The 20,170-nt window shown below is 42.0% G+C and overlaps 1 protein-coding gene across 2 annotated transcripts in view; it reads right to left on the bottom strand.

Annotated features, from left to right (window-relative positions):
• chst11 (carbohydrate (chondroitin 4) sulfotransferase 11) overlaps positions 1-20,170 on the bottom strand; it is a 68,227-nt gene that overhangs the window by 46,965 nt on the left and 1,092 nt on the right. The window lies entirely within an intron of this gene.

The raw sequence follows: 20,170 nt of genomic DNA, 5'->3' as shown, positions 1-20,170 counted from the left end.
CGCATACTCTGATCTCTCCACTGGCTCACTGTAGCTTTTAGGATGCACTTTGAAGTTCTCAGCCTCAGCTGCAGAGCACTCCACGGTCAGGCTCCCGCGTATGTAACCGCTCTGCTTCACCCCTGCTCACCTGCTCGCACTGTCAGGTCTGATGCCCTGCGTCTTCTGTCTGTTCCTCACACACACCTTAAGATGATCGTGCCCCTAAACTGTGGAATGCTCTCCCTTCGACTCTAAGCCTGGCAATTTCTGTAAACGTCCTCACTCAGCAGCTCAAAACGCACCTCTTTAGACTGGCTTTTGAGTAAAGCACATGTTCTAGACCGGCATTGTGTATTCTCTTTGTCTGTAATTTATTGACCCTATGATCACACTGTGTTTTTCTTTTTATGTGTTTTTCATGTTGAATTCCTGCCTCGTAAAGCACTGTGTGATCTTGGTCTGTTAAAAACGCTCTAGAAATACATTTTTCTTACTTACCAAACAGTGAAAGTTACCTTTCAGACAGACTTGTGTGTCAAAAATCTAGAGAAAGGGTAGGCTTGGTAAATGGAAATATTAAAATGGGAAAAAGTTTTCATTATCTGCAAGACAAAGAGGGCAATAAAAAAAGCTCTTAATTTGGCAATGAAACCAGCGAGGGTTTTTGAAGTGTCTCGCTGCCGTTGCATCATAAAGAGAGTGCTGCTTTTCTGAAGACAATCACTTATAGATGAAAGGCCGGTGCATTGCGTCCAGTATGAAAAAAAACATGGATGATAACAACAAAGAAAGGTTTATCATTTATGACCTCCATGAACATTAACCTCAAACCCTACGAGCGGTTCCATAAGGTTTACTTTGAATACATTTGAGGTGTTCACATGACTGTGTGTGTAGAATTCCTTGATCGAAGACTGTTTGTAGATCAGGGAGGATTTGGACCATGAATGAATGTTGGATGAAGACAAAGAAAAGAAGTAAAGAGGTGATGACAGATTGGTGGAGAGAAATGATAGAGCCTCTCCTCTCCTCAAATCAGCAGGGAGCAGAGATGAAGTGTGTATGGTGTGTGTGTCTTAGTAACAGACTTACAAAAATAAATGTGCATGCATGTGGTTCAGGGGATTGGTTTCAAATTAGTGCATGTCGGGTGATGCATGAGTGTGTGCAGTTGAAAATAGATTTAAAGTGTAGGTTGGATGTTTTCCATGCGTGGTGAAAATAGACACAAAATGACTATGGATAATGTGTGGGTGTGTCTATTTTGGTGTGTGTATGTGGACCTAAAAGGCTTTGGGCAGCTGAAAATAGTAGAAAAATGTGAAGATGATGTGTGTGTGAGTGTGTGTCTAGGCCATAGTGTTTGTGTGAGTTTGTGGTTCAAAGTAGCCTTAAAGTGTGTGTGCACGCTCCACTAGTGATGGATGGAGTTATTAGTGTGTATTGTATTAATAATGAGTGTGGTATATTAATTATAAAGATAACAAAGGGAGTCAGATTGTTTACTTCCACACTCAGCCAACAGGTAAAAAAAAAGGGTGCTCAATCAGTTGTGTGTGTGTGTAGTAAGGACTCTTCGGGAGCTCTATTCTTTATAATGGGTTTGTCTATCGCAGAGTGCTTCCCTGCGTGTTTTCTGCTTCTCGAGGCCTCTGCTTCCTCGTTAACGAGCCGCCACTTTGCTTTCATCTCCACTGACATTTAGAGGAAATCAATTCCTCCTCACGCAAGCAAATTAAATGAATCTATTAACTTTTGGGCTTTTCTTCCTCATTCCCACTTCCTCTCCGCTCGCACACACAGACACACATACTCAAGACAGATGAGGTGGTGGGTGTGGCCTTTATTAAGTCTGTATTGTACAGTAAGTTGTTTTCAGCAGAGATCTGATAATTATGTTATGAATGACCATTGACCCATCTTACTCCATAATCATCTCCAATTACGATTTAAATTGTTTTGGAAATGAAACACTCTTGATTCACGTAGGTGCTGAAGTTAAGTCCAACTTTGAAATCACCATAATTTGTATTTGGAATGATAATGAATGTATGGAAGCCCAAAAAACAGAAGGGTTAGAAAGTCGAAATTATGACTTAAGAATGTTGAAATTGAGAGATAAAAATGATGACTTAAGATATGCGCATGCGCAGGCTCTTTTGTTGTTCGGTAAACTATCCAAACCCTCTTGGCGACTTTTTGTCAAAAGCGACCAGAGACTTTTATGGTGTCTGACGTGAAAGCACGTATTGTTTTGCGGTTACTGTCCCACAGAAACCTGGCAGCTTGCAGCAGTCCAGCTGCAGTCAGAGCACAGAGGAGACACACGTCTGGACGCGCAAAGGCACCGCTGATTTTGCAGCATCTTTCCTCGTTGAGGAGTTGGCAACACTGGTTCAACCAAGAGAACTCTCTTTTAAAACGTTACTAATCACTAGATATATTTTATATATTATAACGTATTTTATTCCCCAATAACTTTGATTCATCTGGGACTCGGAAATACCGAAGATAATTTAGCCTTAGAATTTATACGCTAAACGCGGACCACTGTACGCCAGACGTCCCTGTCCTCCCTTCAGTCATAATAACAAATGGGCTTCCATATGAAAGACATCATTAAATAAAAAAATAATTCATGTCATCCTTCTCTCCCTGGTGTTGCTAACCTGTTTAATGTATTCTCCCTGAGTAGGTGCACCTCGATAACCTCTAAATCCTCGCTTGGTCTCACACTCCTGGCAAATATGCTAATTTAATGCATGCAATGGAAGTGATGCATGCTGGATGTAAAAGAGAGGCAGAAAGAAAACTGGCCTTCATATCCGCCTCTCAAATAAATGGCCCGAATGGTTAGTTTCAATGTGTTTGAGTGTTTTTATTTGTAACAAATGAGCTTTGCTACCTACGAGGGCCGAATACATAATCACCATTCAGAGGTGAGAAAACCACACCACTAAGCTAAAAAATAGCGAATGCTCATCAGTCTCTATTGACTGCATGTAAATGAAAATAATGTCATCCCACATTTCACTGGAATGCAGCAGCCCTGATTCCTCAGCATCAGCCAAAGCAGATGAGCAACTTTAACACAGCCGTCGCCCAACAATATTTCCCCGTCACTTCCTTGACGCCACACTTTCTGGAGGAAGTCTCGCCGCCACGTCCGTCTGTCTTTCTGTCCCTGTCTCTCTCTCAGAGCACTCTGATACCGCAGATGCTGCCTGCTCTTGTAACTTTGTACTGCTTAATTATAGTGTGTGTGTGTGTGTGTGTTTATTTTTTTCAAGGACTGGAAGGAGTCCTCCTAAAATAGACTGGAGCGGTGAATTATGGCCCTGGTTTCCGAAGCCTTAGTGACTGAGCATAATTCAGTGAGCTGCTGGACGGGGAGAGATGCAGATACAAGGCAGAGTCTCTGTTATCTGTCAGCCAGATCTACAGCTGACCACGGTCGTGACTTGGCAGGAGGATGTGTGTGTGTGTGGGAGATGTTATAATGGGAGAGATAAGGGCCAAGAGAGTATACACCATTCATTCTCAAATGCTGATATGTATACATATATTTTAATGGCATGGGATTTTTCTTGTGATCTAACAAAACTAAGATGATTTACTAAGATCAACAGTGCGTTTGGCCGTGTGTTGTACTGCACTGTGCCACCTTCGATTCCAGCTTGGTTCACAAGATCGTGTACTTTTGTCATGTAAATTAAGTGTGGTTTTCAATCAGCTTAAGAACGATCGAAGGAATCACAAGTGACATGCTGGTGATTTTAGCATGGCCACTGGTAAAATAAGCGCTGGTTAAATGCACATTAGGCTGTATTGACGCTGTACAATAGGAAAATGTGGAGGAAGTGATGAGTTGGCATCAACCCTTGTATGGTGTTCGGGTCTCTGGGACCCGTTTTCATTTTTCATCAAAACAAAAATAATATGATTCATTATTTTTTGAAAGCCAGACTTATTGGCCTTGGCTCATTTTTTGCAAAAACTTTCATCGACTGCACACCGTAACCCCCCCCCTACACATTTATATTACATACAGGGTGTACTGGTCCACTGGACCCGAGCTAATAAAAGTGTGGAAATTGTACCTTCAGTCTGTCCTCAAGGGATGAGAGTTGTCCTGGACATGGCTCGGCGACTCATGTGGACATTATGTACTACAATGCCACATAAGGAGGGGTGGACAACATGGACAAGCTGGTGTCTGCCTATAGCTGCAAGAGGAGGACCCTACGCTGGCCACTGGTGATTTTCTTTGGACATCTCGGCGTACAACGCCTTTTGTCATCTGCATGGCATTGAACCCAGAGTGGAACAGAGGGAAGCTCCAGAGGACACGCCTCTTTCTCGAGGAACTTGGAAAGACACTGGTGAAACCACAAATCCCGAGAAGACAGCATGTTCCGAGAACCTCAGCCTCTGCAGCCACCGTGAGGAGGATTCAGGAGGACAATACTGGTGCCCCATCCACCCAACCTACAGAACCATGAACAACTTTGTTTCATTTGTAAATTTGTTGAATTTTGTCCACTCATATCTTGATTTATAAATGATTTTCTTGATTTTATCCCCCCAAAAAACGAGTACTTACTTTAATTTGTAAATGTTAACCATATTTGCTGTCTATAGTGCTTCTAATTGTGATGAAGAAAACATCTATATAGTATTTTAACATAAAATTGTCCGCCAGTCTGAATCTGAATATCTTGCTAACTTTACCGAACTATGGAGGAGCCTGCGCATATATTGTATATCACATATCACATTCACTACAACCTCATTATTATTTTTGTTTCAAAAAGTCGATCCGTATTGAAAGTTGGCAAGATATTCACAGATCTCAGACTTTTTTATCCCGGTATTTTACAAATACGGACCAGTCTGAGAGCTGGACGCATTGCTCTTAATGTGCCGGTAATGATGATAAATGATGGTTGTAGCTGGTTGTCATCTACGGTCCACTACGGTTACCGAAGGGGGGCGTTTGTTTTTTGACAACGTTTTATCTCATAATTTCGACTTTTTATTCCCTTACATTAGTGTGGAAATGGGCTTCTATAGTTGTGTGAATGCATCACTCCAGCCAATCCAAAGACGGGGTTTATAACCAATCAGATGTAGATACCATGGTGACTGGCTCAGCCCCCTTACTGTCAAAAAGAGAGAGCAGAGACTAACCTCGCGAGCGAAGAAGTTCACGTCTCGAGACGGAGATTTGTTCGCGGATGTTTGATTTACGCGCGCGCATCAACCTAATTTGCGCTCTCGAATTTTGATAGTGATTTGCCGCCATAATAGAGAGGTTTTGCGCAAATATCACTATAACATAATCATAAAACCAGGCAGACTGAATGTCGCGGCAACACTTCCAAATACACACAAATCTTCATGACCCATATTTGTGTGTGTGTGTTTTCAGTTGATTATATTGCCAACATCAAGTGGAAACCTCAGGATTCCAAATTCATATTCTCTGTATTTAAACTCTAATTAAAGGGCCACCGTTTTCTCTATGGGCGGAGAAAATGATACGCGCTCTCGTTAATGAAACCCTTTCAAACTCCATTGGATGAACTCAAAAATGCATCATGGTCGGGAAGTAAACAGGACTGCTGTAGTCACTGAAAAGCTGGTTCTCCCCTGACAGCGATGGTAAATACAGAGGTTACTATAGCCATAGATTATTCTTCATCTCATTGAATTTTCAACTTGTTAAAAACCCTTTGCATTGAAATTGAGGGGGAAAAATAGACACAACAAAGCTCTCCCAGACACCTCTTCTTTGGTGGATCCCAGCCAACCAGGAGGTTGCTCTGCTCCCATTGCAGCCCTCCCTCCCTCCCTATTGCCATAGCAACCCCCTCCAGCCGGCAAAGCCAGCTGGGTGTGGGAGGAAGGTGTAAAAGCTCTGGGCGTTTCGCTTCGTTTCCCTCCCTTCATCTTTCTTTGTTTCTCTTTTTACCTCCCCTTCCTCCATCCTTTCCCTGCCTCTGTCAGCGGCTAACGGACGCCTAGCTGGTCCTCGTAGATATCGCCTCATCAGAGGTGATTCATGAAGCACACAAACGGATTCTTCCAAGCATGCAGAAGCAGAGAACAGATGGGCCTTCTCGGGCAGAGAGTGACGGATTACTTTGAGGTTCTACTGAGCCGTCTGTTGAAAGCACCGTGGGCTACAGGGGCCGCTGGGGTTGAGGAAAACGACTCAAATGAGGAGAGGAATCAAGAGAGGAGAGGAGTTCAGAAAGGAGAGGAAAAAACTCAAGACAGGGGAGGAATTAGGAGAAACAAGTTAAGACAGCAACAGAAGAATCAAGAGAGGAAACAAGGAGAGAGGAAGCAAGAGAGAAGAGGCAAGGAGATAAGGGGAGAGGAATCAATGGAGACAATGGGAAAATAGGAAGGAAAGATATTTGCATCAAAGTTGAGCAGAGAATTCCATTCCACACGAGTTGAACCCAAACTCATATCAGTTTTGAACAATTGGCATCAATGAGTCATCACTCAGACCTTTCACTAGGAAAGGAATGTTCCACTGACATCTTTCGTATCACATCCCTGTCTTTGCCCCCAAGGTAGCTCTAATAAGGTTTACGTTGCTTGTTCATAGGATGGCAACTGTATTCAGACTGGATTTTCTGTTGAAACGGATTTGTGGGAAAAGGGAAGCATTAAAAACAACATGTTGAACTGTGTGAATGCTGGGATATAACAGGATTTATTTTCCTTATTTGGCCCCCATGTGGGGAGTTTTAAAAATGAGATTCACACACAAGGGGAGATGGGACGAGAGTAGTTAGAGAATTACTTCAGGGAAGTAATTTCACTTCTTTCCAAAATGAGGAATTAAGTTAGTGAGACCAGAGTTCCTTAACCAAGAACGCACGGACTCTTATAGGTTAATTCTTCACACGGGCAGTTCAATACCAGTATGTCTCATACACCCTAAAACCGTAAATTAACGGGATTTTACTGGCAGCTAGGACGCCAGGAATTTACCGTTATTATACGGTATAATACCGTAAATGTTTTTTACACTATGTTACCGTAAAATGGATTACTGTATGTTACCGTAAACTTGAACGAATTTTACTGTGAATTAACGGTAGTGTACTGGCAGTCGACGCTACTAACTTACTGTTTTATTTACAGTGCCCTACCGTAATTTACGGTATGTTGTCATATATTGGATTACAGTTTCGTACCATACAATTACTGTTTTTGTGTTATAAATACCAGAATGTTACCGTTTACTTATAACCGTATATTTTTGCAATTAATTCCCCACAAATTAAAGAAAGACAACCAAACTCATTTCGGTCATAGCGGTTGGAGTTTATTAAATGCCTTTAAGACAAAAATGTTCGGCATTTCAGAAAAAAAAAATGAGTAAAATATCATTCATTAGTAAAATATTAAAATTACAAAGTTGAGGATGACAACAAGATGTAAGGAAGGAGAATGTTAACCATGCTATGCAAATAACACTTACCAACGTTACTTGGGGAGACAAGGCAATGAGAAACTTCTCCGATGTTGAACTGCACAGGTGTTCTGGATGAACTGAGATTACGCGTCTGATGTCACGTTCAGGAGCAGTCGGTCACGATTAACACTCAAATGACTTTTAGGCAATGAACACTTTGAATAATACAAATATTTATAATCTTTACATTCCAGCTACTGAAATGACAGTGAAGGCGGCGCATGGGATAGGGAGGGTGTGCTGTGCAGCACAAGGTTGGCGGTTTGAATCCTGGCTGCTACCTGTGCCAAGTTGATGTGTCCCTAAGCAAGACACCTAACCCCCAAATACTCCAAATAAAATTATGTCAAACCATGGGCGTTTTGGATAAAAGTGACAGCCGCATGTATAGTAATGTCCTGTAAGTCAAAGTCATCATCATATCTCATGAGATACTATCTCATTATGATGACCTGTTTTTCAGTGGCTGACATGGGCTTTCATACATTAACCTACAAAAGATGTAGATGGATTGTGATTCACTGCACTTGTATGTTTAGTTCCACAACTTCATAAAATATATGTAACATGCAGAATTGCGGTAGTCTGCTATTATAAATTGACAGCTTTAACTATTTATTCATGACATTGGCCGTTCATTTACAAGCAAGGGATGGAAATTTAACTGTATATTACAGTTATTATGACATACTGTAACATACCGTTAGAAATGCAGCGTAAATTTACAGCAATTTGTTACAGTGTTTGTTCAGAGATCTGAAATGAAAAGATACATAATGATCATCATCAGAACCATAGCACAACCGGAAGCAACAGGGTTCAAGGAAAGTGTGGTTCAGATTCTCAGAACGTCCAGCACTAATTCCAGCTCAACGCTGGTCAATTCAAGCGCAGTTTACGTAAATGAACTTCCTCTGAATTTTGCATCCCAGATGCCATCACATGATTCCCATTCCCTCCCCTGTTGTCATACCTTTCCTTCCCCCTTGTCCTCTGTTTTTATCCTTGTATTCATGTTCCTCTAATGTCATGTTCAGACATGGTTTAGCCTGGAGTGACCCAGCATGGAAACTGAACCACAGACAGTTCTGGGTGGTTTGGAGCATGGGTGGAACCAGATGTTGTGAGGGGGTCAATGGCCACGCTTCCCTTTCAACAAAGGCAAACTAACTATTTTTACATTGACAACAGAGTGCTGCAGGAGGAAACATTTGTTTATGGGCAATAGTTTGCATGGGACTTTGCATGGGACTGGTTCCATTGAAAAAAAGCGTATGGGGTCATTCCTTTAGATTTTCGATTACTGCAAATAATAAACTACATACATACATACAATCATTTAGGCTGCTTTCACTGAAAATCAAGGATATCCACCAAAAATCAAATGTACTTGATGCTCGAAGGGGGATCCAGGGATGTCTGCAAAATAATTTTCTGTTAATTATAATATAGCTTTGTACCGTTGAGAAGTACTAACTATAGATTTTCAACAAAACCAAAAATGAATCCCCCCCAACGGTTGGGTCAATATAAATACGTATATGGTTGCAACACATATTTCATGAATGGTTTTGTTCACTCACTCTACTGGAAATATTGCTATCAAGGTTTTGTGAAGTAATAAGGCATAATTATGTTACATTACATTACATGTCATTTAGCTGACGCTTTTATCCAAAGCGACTTACAATAAGTGCATTCAACCATAAGGGTACAAACAAGAAAGTGCAATTTCCTCAAATAAGCCAATTTACAATTTGCTATAGATAAGAGCCGTTATAAGTACAATTTAAGTGCTACAATTTCTTAGTCTTTTGTCGAGGTGGAGTCGGAAGAGGTGTGTCTTTAGTTTGCGGTTACGGTGATATGTAAGTTAAAAAAATGTTTCCCAATTAGATGATTTGGCAATAGGTTCATAAATTGGACGTAGAAGCTCCTACTGAGAGTCTGCTGTAGACTTTATTTCAAATGTATGGATTTATTATCCTTGCTGTTGTTCAGTTTTGCTTGAAAAGAATACCATCAATAAATAATGACCATGTGTACATTAGTGGTATTACAATAATACAGACTAATTGTTGTCTGTCACAAGATGTTAGGATGACAAGCTTGGGAATACAATGGTTCGAATGGTTTTTAAGAGTACAAACGGTAGTAAGCATTATGCTCATTCGTAGTTGTGATAAAGAGACTTTTTATAAAAAAGTCTCTTTAATAAAAAAATTATATAAATTGGTAAATTAATATTGGAGAGAAAGAAGCACAACCAAAGTTATCCGGGTCCCCAAACTTATAGCACTTAGCACTATTGGCTGCTAAAAGCTAACAACCATCTAAGACACCACACTAATAATGGAGCTTGTTCAGAATCCGACTCATGGTTGGCGATGGGTCAGTGGCACAAATCAGTTTTTTACTTTATGAGTAAGTTATTTTTCAGGATTTTTAAGGTTTCTCCTAATTTCTCTGTAAGAAACTGATAGATGCCTTTGGACAGATATTTTAAGTATTTGGTGTAGGCAGAAATCATGTCGAACAGCAAACGTTTCCACCTTTGTCTTGAACTGTAGACTCTTCTTTTGACATTTGATAGTGATCAGTTGATCACTGACTTCCTGTCTGACAAGCAGCACGTGAAACTGGCCGATCATGTCTCAGCATCTCGGCCCATCGGCATCGGTTCCCCCCAAGGCTGCATTCTTTCCCCTCTGCTCTTCTCCCTGTACACCACACCTCTATTCACTAGTCCGTCAAGGTCCTGAATTTGCAGATAACGCAGAATTCATCTCTGGTAGTTTTTCACCATAGAAACACATACATACATACTTATCTGTTTATATTATTTCATTTGTCTTGTATATTTGTATCTTATTTTTACTTCATCTTATTTTATTCTATTTCATGCTTATATTGAACGAATCGTCAAGAAGAAGTTCTCTATGTACAACCTATGTGGCAATAAATTGCTTTTGATTCTGATATCAGACAGGATTGAAGATTGGGCAGATCGCCAAAAATCTAATTAAATCCTGAGGGAATAAGCTAACTTCACGAGAGAATAGGCTCATTTGTGAAGCGAGCTTGCCCTGTAAAACCGCTCCACAGCTCTGGCTTCAAGGTTTACTAAGGCCATTGTGTGCGTGTGTGCATGTGTAAGCACACTTCTTGCTGAGTCAGTAATGAGGAAAGGTTTGCTTGCTCTGCTCTGCCAACATGTCCGCCCTGACCCCTTTTTTGGAGGGACATGAGAGGAGTCTTTGAGTCTCCAGACCAGCTGAGCGGGCTCGGCACTGCCACGGCGCACCGCACCATTAGGATGCAGTGAGGTCGATGGCAGCATATGGCAGCTCAGCGGGCCAAACCAGCCACGCTGGCAGAATAACCCAAGGCTGGAAAGAAAACTCCCTGGACACCACCAAGCCCAGATGGACGGATTATGGCAGAGAGAGATAAGTGAAGGGGATGGAGAAGGAGGCAATATGGGAAACGCTGGGGGGCTATGAGTGATTGGGGCAAATGGGGTTTGCATAAGAAATCAGGTAAAACTGCACATAATGGTTTAATCTTCACATATTTAAATTGTCATGTCAGTCATTTTAAAGAAAAGTAATTTTACTTTCTACAACAGAAGATGCAGGGTAAACTTGAAACTGCCATCATCAATTACGAGCGGCAAAAAAAAACATGCAGCTTGTTTCATGCATACCTTATATTGAAAAAGTAACATTCAGCAAAAAAATAATGAATTAATCAATTATTATATAATGAATAAGTCAAGAACACAAATCGGTAGAAGCCGAGGCAACCTGCCTTTTTTGGCCAACTCCAAAAAAAACTTTAAGTGTAAAATTGGAGGTGTTCCCATTGAGAGGGAAGCCAGGACTAAACTCTGATGGATTACTCTTAATGCCAGAAATGGAGAAAACCCATGCTCTCTTACTGAAGTGGAGCATGATGGGACACATTTAAAGATAAGCAGGTAACTTAACTGCAGCACTTAGTCACAAAATCCCTCCTTGAAAAGCCAGAATGCCAATGAGCAATGACATTTGGCAGTGTTTAAAAAGGAACCAACGGTTGGATTATTCTTTTCGTTAGTAAAAGGATTGGATTGATATGCAGGGAGATGGTGGAGGAAGAGAGGGGAGGCGGAGGAGGATTGGAAAGTACTTCCCAGTTGTTCAAGTGTCTCAGTTGCTGGTTTGGAGCAGACAAGTTTAAATGTTCCACCAGTGGTTTAATGAGACACATGGCTCAGCCATCCCTCCTCCACCTAATTAAAGGCATGATTCACTTCTCTTACGCATGCAGTCTACAGTGCATTTGGCCCACACACACACACACAGACACACACACACACACACACACACACACACACACACAAACATACTACACACTGTTTTGAGGTGACTTGCCTTTCACTTTCCCTAAAGTCCTTGAACAATGCATGGACATAAGATAAGAATTCCAGTCACAAACACACAACGTCACTGCCTTATCCTCGTCACATTTAGGATGTCGTATGTGTACAGACTGTAAAGCCCTCTAAGGCAAATTTGTAATTTGTGATTTTGAGCTATACAAAATAAAATTCATTTCAATTCATTTAATTTTGGCCAAACTGTATGCCTACGTAGACATCTTAAACAAACACACACTCACAAACACCTCTCCTGGCTCCTTGAACTCCAGAGGTAAACACTGGCTGTGAGATCTGGTCTGAAAGCCGCTCTGTCACTGCCTAAAAATGCCGTGCTCCGCTGCTGTTCATGCCCACATGCGGCCAACGCACCCGCGGCAGACTGCCCGGAGGCTAAAACCTAACGACCAAATCAATATTTATCTACAGCGGCAGTGCGATTACATCTCCGCTCTGGGCCTGCCGACGTTGTGACAGTGACCACAGTTACCATTCCAGTCCCATTATACACCTATCAGCATCTATCAGCATACCAGTACTCAAAGCACACAGATGGGTATCAGAGAAGGGGCTGCAAGTTCCAAAGTTAGCCAGATATAAAATGTATAACAACTCTTCCTCTGATTTACTTAAAGTAAGTAAGTAAACCCAATTTATTTATAGAGTGCTTTTCACGAACCAAGATCACAAAGTGCATTACCGGCAGGAATCCTACATAAAGAGGAATACAAATATGACCGTAGGGCCAATAAATAACAAACACCAGAGATGATGCATAATGTAAAACAGTGTACAATTAAGTTTAAAAGCATGAATAGGACATGGCTTTTACAAAAACACCAGTCTGAAAGGGTCAGTTTTGAGCTGATGCGTGAATACAATCTGCAAGGCGTAGGGGTGCGGGCAGAGCATTCCACAGATTGGGAGCCACTGCGTCAAAAGCTCCATCATCTCCGGTCTTCAGGTGTATATGAGGAACAGACAGAAGACGCAGGGCATTAGACCTGACAGTGCGAGCGGGTGAGCAGGGGTGAAGCGGTGATCAGTTACATCCGCAGGAGCCTGACCGTGGAGTGCTCTGCAGCTGAGGCTGAGAACTTCGAAGTGTATCCTAAAAGCCGCAGGGAGCCAGTGGAGAGATCAGAGTAGGGCGATGTCAGACCTTGAATTAGTCCTGGTAAGCAGCAAACGGTTAACAGGTTTTTAATGAGCAGCTACACTAAGTGATGAAAAAAGCAAATTACAGTGGTCAATCCGTGACAAGATGAATGCATGATCATCTCAAGTTCATCAGTTGATACCACAGATCTCAGTTTACTGATATTTCTAATATGTAGGACTGATTTAGACATGATTTAGGCAGCTGCTTAATATGGGAGTCAAATGACATGGATTGAAGAAAGTTACGTAGGTTGCAGTGGACCAATGCTCTGCTTAATCGTATGGACAAACTCTTCAGGTGCAATGACTCGGACCTCTGTCTCAGTGTTGTGCAGTTGTAAGCCGTTTTCTGCTGTCCAGTCATTGATTGCATTAACACAGTCCAAGAGCCTAGTTACCGTGGAAACCTCACTTTGGCTGAGAAGAGGGGTATATCATCAGCATACAAATGACCTAGCCCTGTGGCACACCACAAAACAATAGAGAAGTATTAGACACAAACTCGCCCACAGCAAGGTGACTTCTGTCAGCAAGGGACAAGGTAAGCCACTCTAATGCTATGCCTGATATGCCCATCCAATCCCGTAGCCTCCTGATCACGATGGTGTGGTCTACAGCGTAAAAGTCACCTACATCAGAAGACATGACAATGTCATTCGAGACCCTCAGGAGAGCGGTTTCACTAAAATGTTTTTTTTCAAAACCCACACTGGAACTTTTCATATATATTTACCCCAGAGAGTGAAAAAATGTACGTTTAATTTCGGCTTTTATTTAAGGCGCCTCAGACGGCCGACGTTGCTGGTTTCCTCTTTGTACATAAATTAATTAATAGATTTTATTATGCTTTTACTGTGATTTATTGGTGAGTTGGTTGGTTAGTGAGTTGTATCCCAAGGATTGCCTAATCCTTAATGCATATGGTTCTGTTGGATAAAGGAAATGGCAAGATGGGGGAAATGGGAATGTGGCACGTGGGTGGACGGCTAAATTGGATATTTTTTTACCCTTTTTATTAAATTGTACACATTCAAACAATGACAGTTTATTTGTCCGGTTTTCACACAGAATGAATGAAGATATCTAAATAAGATTTCAGCCTTTTCTCCAAACCATTATCCGCTTCTCATCACAACATATCTGCTTCTTCTATTTGGACATTGCATGTTGTCATCTGCAAGAATGTCATTTTTGCATGAACTGCAACAAGTCAATATTAATCAGTGGAACATTCCAGAACTTCCCACCATCCATTGAAAAGAACACCAAACAGTAAATCTCAAGACGTTTGAGGGTCACGACTCTTTATTACGAGACTGCTGGTTGGAGAAATCCATAAAAAGAACATTTGTGACGCTGTCTCTCAAACTGACGGCTTTAAAGGAAAAAAACGGAAAGCCCTGCATCCACTTTAGGACACTATTTCTGACAGAAATAGACCAGACCAGATGTCAGTGTGGAACATGGGAGTCTGACAGTTGGTTGCCATGTCTCAGTTTATTGTTGTACATGGTTTCACCTGCCAGCACACACACATATACACTTGCAGCTTTAAACCCACATAATCATAGTAACAACTGACAGTGGACATATAATATGTGTGATGTATATGAACCAGATAACGACTTCTAGGTAGCACCTACTCTTTGAGAATCATTCAGACACCCGTCTGAGCATGAATGGCTGAAAACAGCTCGATTAAGCCTGAGACACATTTTACGACTGCTTAGCGGGCAGATGTTGAGGTGAAGACGAGCAAATTTAGCATCAATAACGTGCCCGTCTCTGATTCATGGCAAAGTAAAACAGTCCTTGGGGATTCAGCAGCTACAAGCCATAAAACATCTGGGATACCGTCATCTGTTAAATACAGACGTCTACACCACACCGCACCTTCTCAGCTATTTGTGACTCGACGCGAGTACACAAACTGCACAAGCGCGGTTTTAAGCAACAGTTTGAAGTTGTTTCATCGCCAGCATCAGACTTATATATAGTATAACCTCAGATGATGAGGACATCAGGAGTGTCACACACCTGTTTTCTAGATAGGAGTGTCAACAAAGTTTTCCCATGTGCAACTCATGTGTCTGCAGTCAGAGATTGGAGAAGTGTGTGTGTGTGTGTGTTTCATGTGTGTAGAATCCCCTTTGGGCAGGGAGACCTCGCTGACGGACAAATAAAGTTATCAGGGATACAAAAGCTACACACGCAAACACACACATACACTTGCTCTCTCTGAAGGCCAGACAGGGTCTACTTCCTGTTTCCTCTCTGGAAAAGCCTACTCGTTGTTTTGAGCTATCTCTACACACAAGCACAAAAGTGTCCTCACCAGACGACAAAGAGGCGGAAGTCTTCTGTTCTTACTACTTTCACAAAGTCTCAATGGAAATCCCTCAACAACAAAAATATGAAAAAAAATGAGTGTGTATGTGTCCTTTGTAGCAGCCCTTTCATCGGCTCTCTAATGAGGTCCAGACGCTGAAGCAGATGGTCATCGACTCAGTCTAGTAAACGAGGAGTCCTCAGCGTCGGCTTCTGGCTGCTGCCTGACCCAAACCAATATTAAACCCAAAACTCCATTCGGTGAAAGGAGTTCAGATCCTCAAGGACATTGCTGCTGAACAGACCAAAAAAATGACTTAGTTAAAAAGATGTGACATCTTGTGGTATATACTGTAGATGAATCAGTTTCCTATAAAAGTGTCCAATAACGCCTTGTAGGTTCTCATTTTAAGGATTGAAGCCCATTTCCAACTTTCCGATTACGAGGCCACATGTTTGAGGTCCCCGACCCCGTTGACTCAGCAGTCTCTCTCGACAGTACAGCATCAGTTACAGCCACAGACCAGCGAAGGTGAGGAATTTAGAGTTTCCCTTTGAAAATTTCAGGCAAGAATTTGAAAATATTTCCTAAGACTTTGCCATTGCTTGCTTAAAAAAGGGTAGATTTGTTACATATCTCCCTTTTCCCACACACAACGATACACAGAAGAGTAAAGAAAATAAGAATAGAGTTTTAGGATCTCTCCTGCTTCTCAGGTCCGTTTGCATGTCAGAGGCAGAAGGCCTTGTGACTTTGAGGTGCGAAAGCAGGCAAAAGAATCACACTGTGTTAGAGCGGGTGAACAGAAGCTGCAAACTCAGCATCCACACACACACTCAAAAATATCCTAGACAAGACAAGAGGAAAAGTAACAAATGAAGATTTTTGCTGCGCTGATCACGGAGACTCGAACTGATGAGGCAGACCTGATCTGTAGGGCAACAGGAGCTGAATTCAGAGAGGGCACCGGCTCACGGCTCTCAGAGTGCCGGCTAAACTAAACGAGTCGACCCGTTTGGCTCAATTTTAACAAGGGGGCCTGACCTCCATTTGGCAGAGGTGACTGACATTTCACTTACGTTTGGATTTGTGTCCCCTGCTATGTGTACCGCACGGCAGGGTTTTGTCTTTACAATCTTGATGTGAAAAAGCTCAGGCAGGCAGACAGACAGTACTGCCGTCAAGGAGCTGCTTCTATGACCTGAGGGATATTATATAGTGAGTTTATGACGCCACCAGTGGTTTTGTCAGATTAGTTTGCCCCTTTTTTCCAACACTGGATCTTTCCTTTCAATTTAGAACAGAACAGAACTTCTCTGCTCCGAAAATGTCATACCATGAAAAAAGTGTAATGACTACTTTGTCTATCTGGACCTTTTTTTGTCAGGATAAAGTGAGTGTGAGTGTTCCGATGTGTAAAAATCAGTTTATATGTTTTTAGTGAAATCAATAAAATCAACCCACAAAATTAAACATATTTTGTGAATCGCTTGAAATTAAACAGCCCTGAGTCCTTTAAAACATGGAGACACCATGCCAAACACACATGTACGTGAAAGCCCAGTGCACATTGATGCTACTACTACTACTACTACTACTACTCCTCTAGAGGAGCCTTTTGTCCAGGCCTCACCGCTACATGAGTCAGAATCTGGATTTTTGTCTGCCTCTGGTTGGTCGATTCACTGCCACTTTTTTGATTCCTCTGATCTTATTGGATCCAACTAGCAGCTGAGGGACATTTATCATAAATATGCTGGATGCTTTGTGGGTTTTTTTGCTGTGGTTTAGGAAGGTTTGTCTGAGAGAAATAATACTTCAGCGTTCGAAATAAAATTAATAATAATAATACTTCGGCGCTTCGTTTTTTTCTTCGTTAGTTTCTATCTTTGCTGAGGAAATGTACATGCGCACATTTTCTGGACTAATTTGCACATCATATTTTATAAATTGTTGGAGCTGTGTTTGGAGTATTTTCAAACGCTAGTTTCAAAGTGGATGTTGTAGCCAAGTCTCTAATGTTCATTTGTTCGTGATGAGTAGATAATATTCCTGTTGGAACTTGGTTCTGACTCGGTCTGGCACCAACGACGGGGATATCAGGCACAACACATTGAACTGACCAATCCGTTGTATGTGGTTTGGCCCCAAATCAACAGTCTCTGGTCGATAGCTCTGTGCTGATGCATTAAAGTACAGCATTTTCCCTTAACTGTATCCATGGAGATAGCTTTGGTTTCATAAAGACGTATTACCTCCACCCCAATACAAATAGTGTCTAGACTCTAGAGAAAACAATAATATCAGTCAACAACAGTTCTGTTTTTTGAAAGTCACGTGGTATAATAATGCTTCTAACACAAGCAACAGGGTCCATCGTGGGTGGGGCGCGAGTGTCAAAATAACTCTGGACATCCCGAGCGGCCACCAGAGTGATGGCACTATTCACCAGTATTCCTTTACCCCACAGCGACAAATAGCTTAACTGGACTCTGAGCATGAGATTTACTGTTTTCATTGCTGCTGTGCTTTCTGTCTGCGTTCCCTGTGGTTGGCATTACACTCCAAATTAAATTGAATTTGGCTATCTCTCAAACTGCTGTTGAACACAGCGCTGCAGGCTACCGTCCCTCCCGCTCGGTTCCTTCAGCTTCCACAACAGATGGAGCTGCAAGTCGGTCGCAGTAGATGCAGAGAAGGCATTTTTTCTATTTGGAACATACTGCCAAGTCTCTGAGCCAAACTTGCTGTGTGTGTGTTAGTTTAGGCCACAGTGTGATAGGACTGTGCCCCCCACCCCCTCCCCTGTCTCTTTTACAAGAGGTCATGACCTTGCTGCTGCTGGGAGAAAGGTGAAAGTTTACACTCGGAGGCAAGACGGGTTTCCCAGGCCTGCTAAACATGCCTGAAGCTGGGAGACGCTGCCTGGGACGTCATCAGATGGACAACAAAGGTGCTGCCATGTGTGTGCGTGTGTGTGTGTGGGGGGGGGGGGGGGGTGGAGTGTGGGGGTGAAATGGTGAACAAAATGAGCGATAAAGGGGTCCATATCAGAAATCATTTTTAGGATTAGATGTACAGGAAGTCGACAACACGTACACGCCGCTCACTAGTATCCGTCTCACCTGTGTAATCACACAGAACTACACACTGTGGCATTAAAACTTATATCCCAGCTCCTGCACAAACACCCAGTTTTACTCTTCTCCTCTTCAATCAGAGCGTCCTGGATGCAGCACCCTGTCATCACCACAGCCGAATAAAACATCCACTTTGTGACCCGTCTGTGTGTGTGTGTGTGTGTGTGTGTGTGTGTGTGTGTGTGTGTGTGTGTGTGTGTGTGTGTGAGACAGAAGCTGATGCAATGCCTGTGGAGATTGGCACAACTCTGGGAGCAGGATCCAGAGGAGCTTGGGGTTTAAAGGAGTCTTGGTTTAGTTCCTTAACAATTAAATCCCTGCCTGGAAGCTCATTTAATGACATACAGCAGAGAGGTCTCACTGTGTGAATGCTTTTCAGATTATTTAACTGTCTGGGACTCTCAAAGATACTCAATAACACACACACACACACACACACACACACACACACACACACACACACACACACACACACACACACACACACACACACACACACACACACGGAGGAGTAGAACCACTCCATTTTTCTTTCCTCACAGTAAAATAAAATAGGGTTCTTATTAATCTTGTGTGTATGGTAACATCTTTGATATGGAAATGAATCAGCAGATGCTCCTGTTTAAAATGTAAAAAAAAGCTTTGAATGGGTGAATGATGACATGTAGTGAAATTGCGCTTTGAGTGGTTGGAACAAGATATAAGAGCAGTCCATTTAGCATTTACCATCGGTTAAGAGGAGTCAGCCGTCAAACAATGCCATCAACAGAGAACTAGGTTGGTCTAAAATGTTGAATCTTTAGTCACAAAGCATAGAAAACATCACGATGATGGATAAAGTAGTGTGTCAGATTAGTTGTGAACAGACAGCTAGACATACACATACGCGCGCGTGACCGAACACATGATCCACTCAGCCTTCGCCTGGGGGAGATAGTCATTTGGGGGAACTGGCCCTTTAACTCTTCTGTTCTGTTTTAAGAAACAATGAATATGTTCTCTTGCGTAGTTATTATGACCATATCTATCAAATGTTTTAGCTCTCCCTATTAGAAAATGTATTGTGACTTTTTTAATTTAACGTAAATTGCTTATGTTTTGGAACTGCAACAATGGATGTCTCTGTCTGTTGAACCAGGTCTTTTATTAGACATCTAAAAAGCCTGCATGGCAAAGTGACCAGCATGCTTGCTTCCCTATATTGGGGTTATAATGGTCAAATGTCATGCACAGATTTAACCAAAGGTCAAATGGTTGACCTGTCTATTTCTATTTTCATTACACACGGCAGTGGGGTCTGGAATTAAAGCCAATTATCAAGAAATCCAGACTGTGTCCAACTATTGATCTGTTTAGCTGCTGACGTGCAGAAGATCTCATTAGACGTGTAATCTAATGATATCCTCATATATAGTGGGCAGAGTGCAGGCTATTTCACTCTTAATATGTTCCCTGATGAGGTTGGTTTCCTTTGTGGGAATAAGACAAATTGTCACACTGGTGACTCACTCAGAAGAAACACTCCTGATCACAGATCTCTTTGAGGAGGACACGGCTCTCTGCTGTTTGCTATGCTTCATTGCTTGTACATGAAGACTTCCTTTTGTTTCCCATGCGCACCCACAGACCGAAACTAAGGA

Source organism: Gasterosteus aculeatus, chromosome 4 (assembly GCF_964276395.1).
Source record: "Gasterosteus aculeatus chromosome 4, fGasAcu3.hap1.1, whole genome shotgun sequence".
Taxonomy (NCBI): Eukaryota; Metazoa; Chordata; class Actinopteri; order Perciformes; family Gasterosteidae; genus Gasterosteus; species Gasterosteus aculeatus.
Note: the sequence above shows the minus strand (reverse complement) of the source record. Positions and strands in the feature narration are given on the sequence as shown.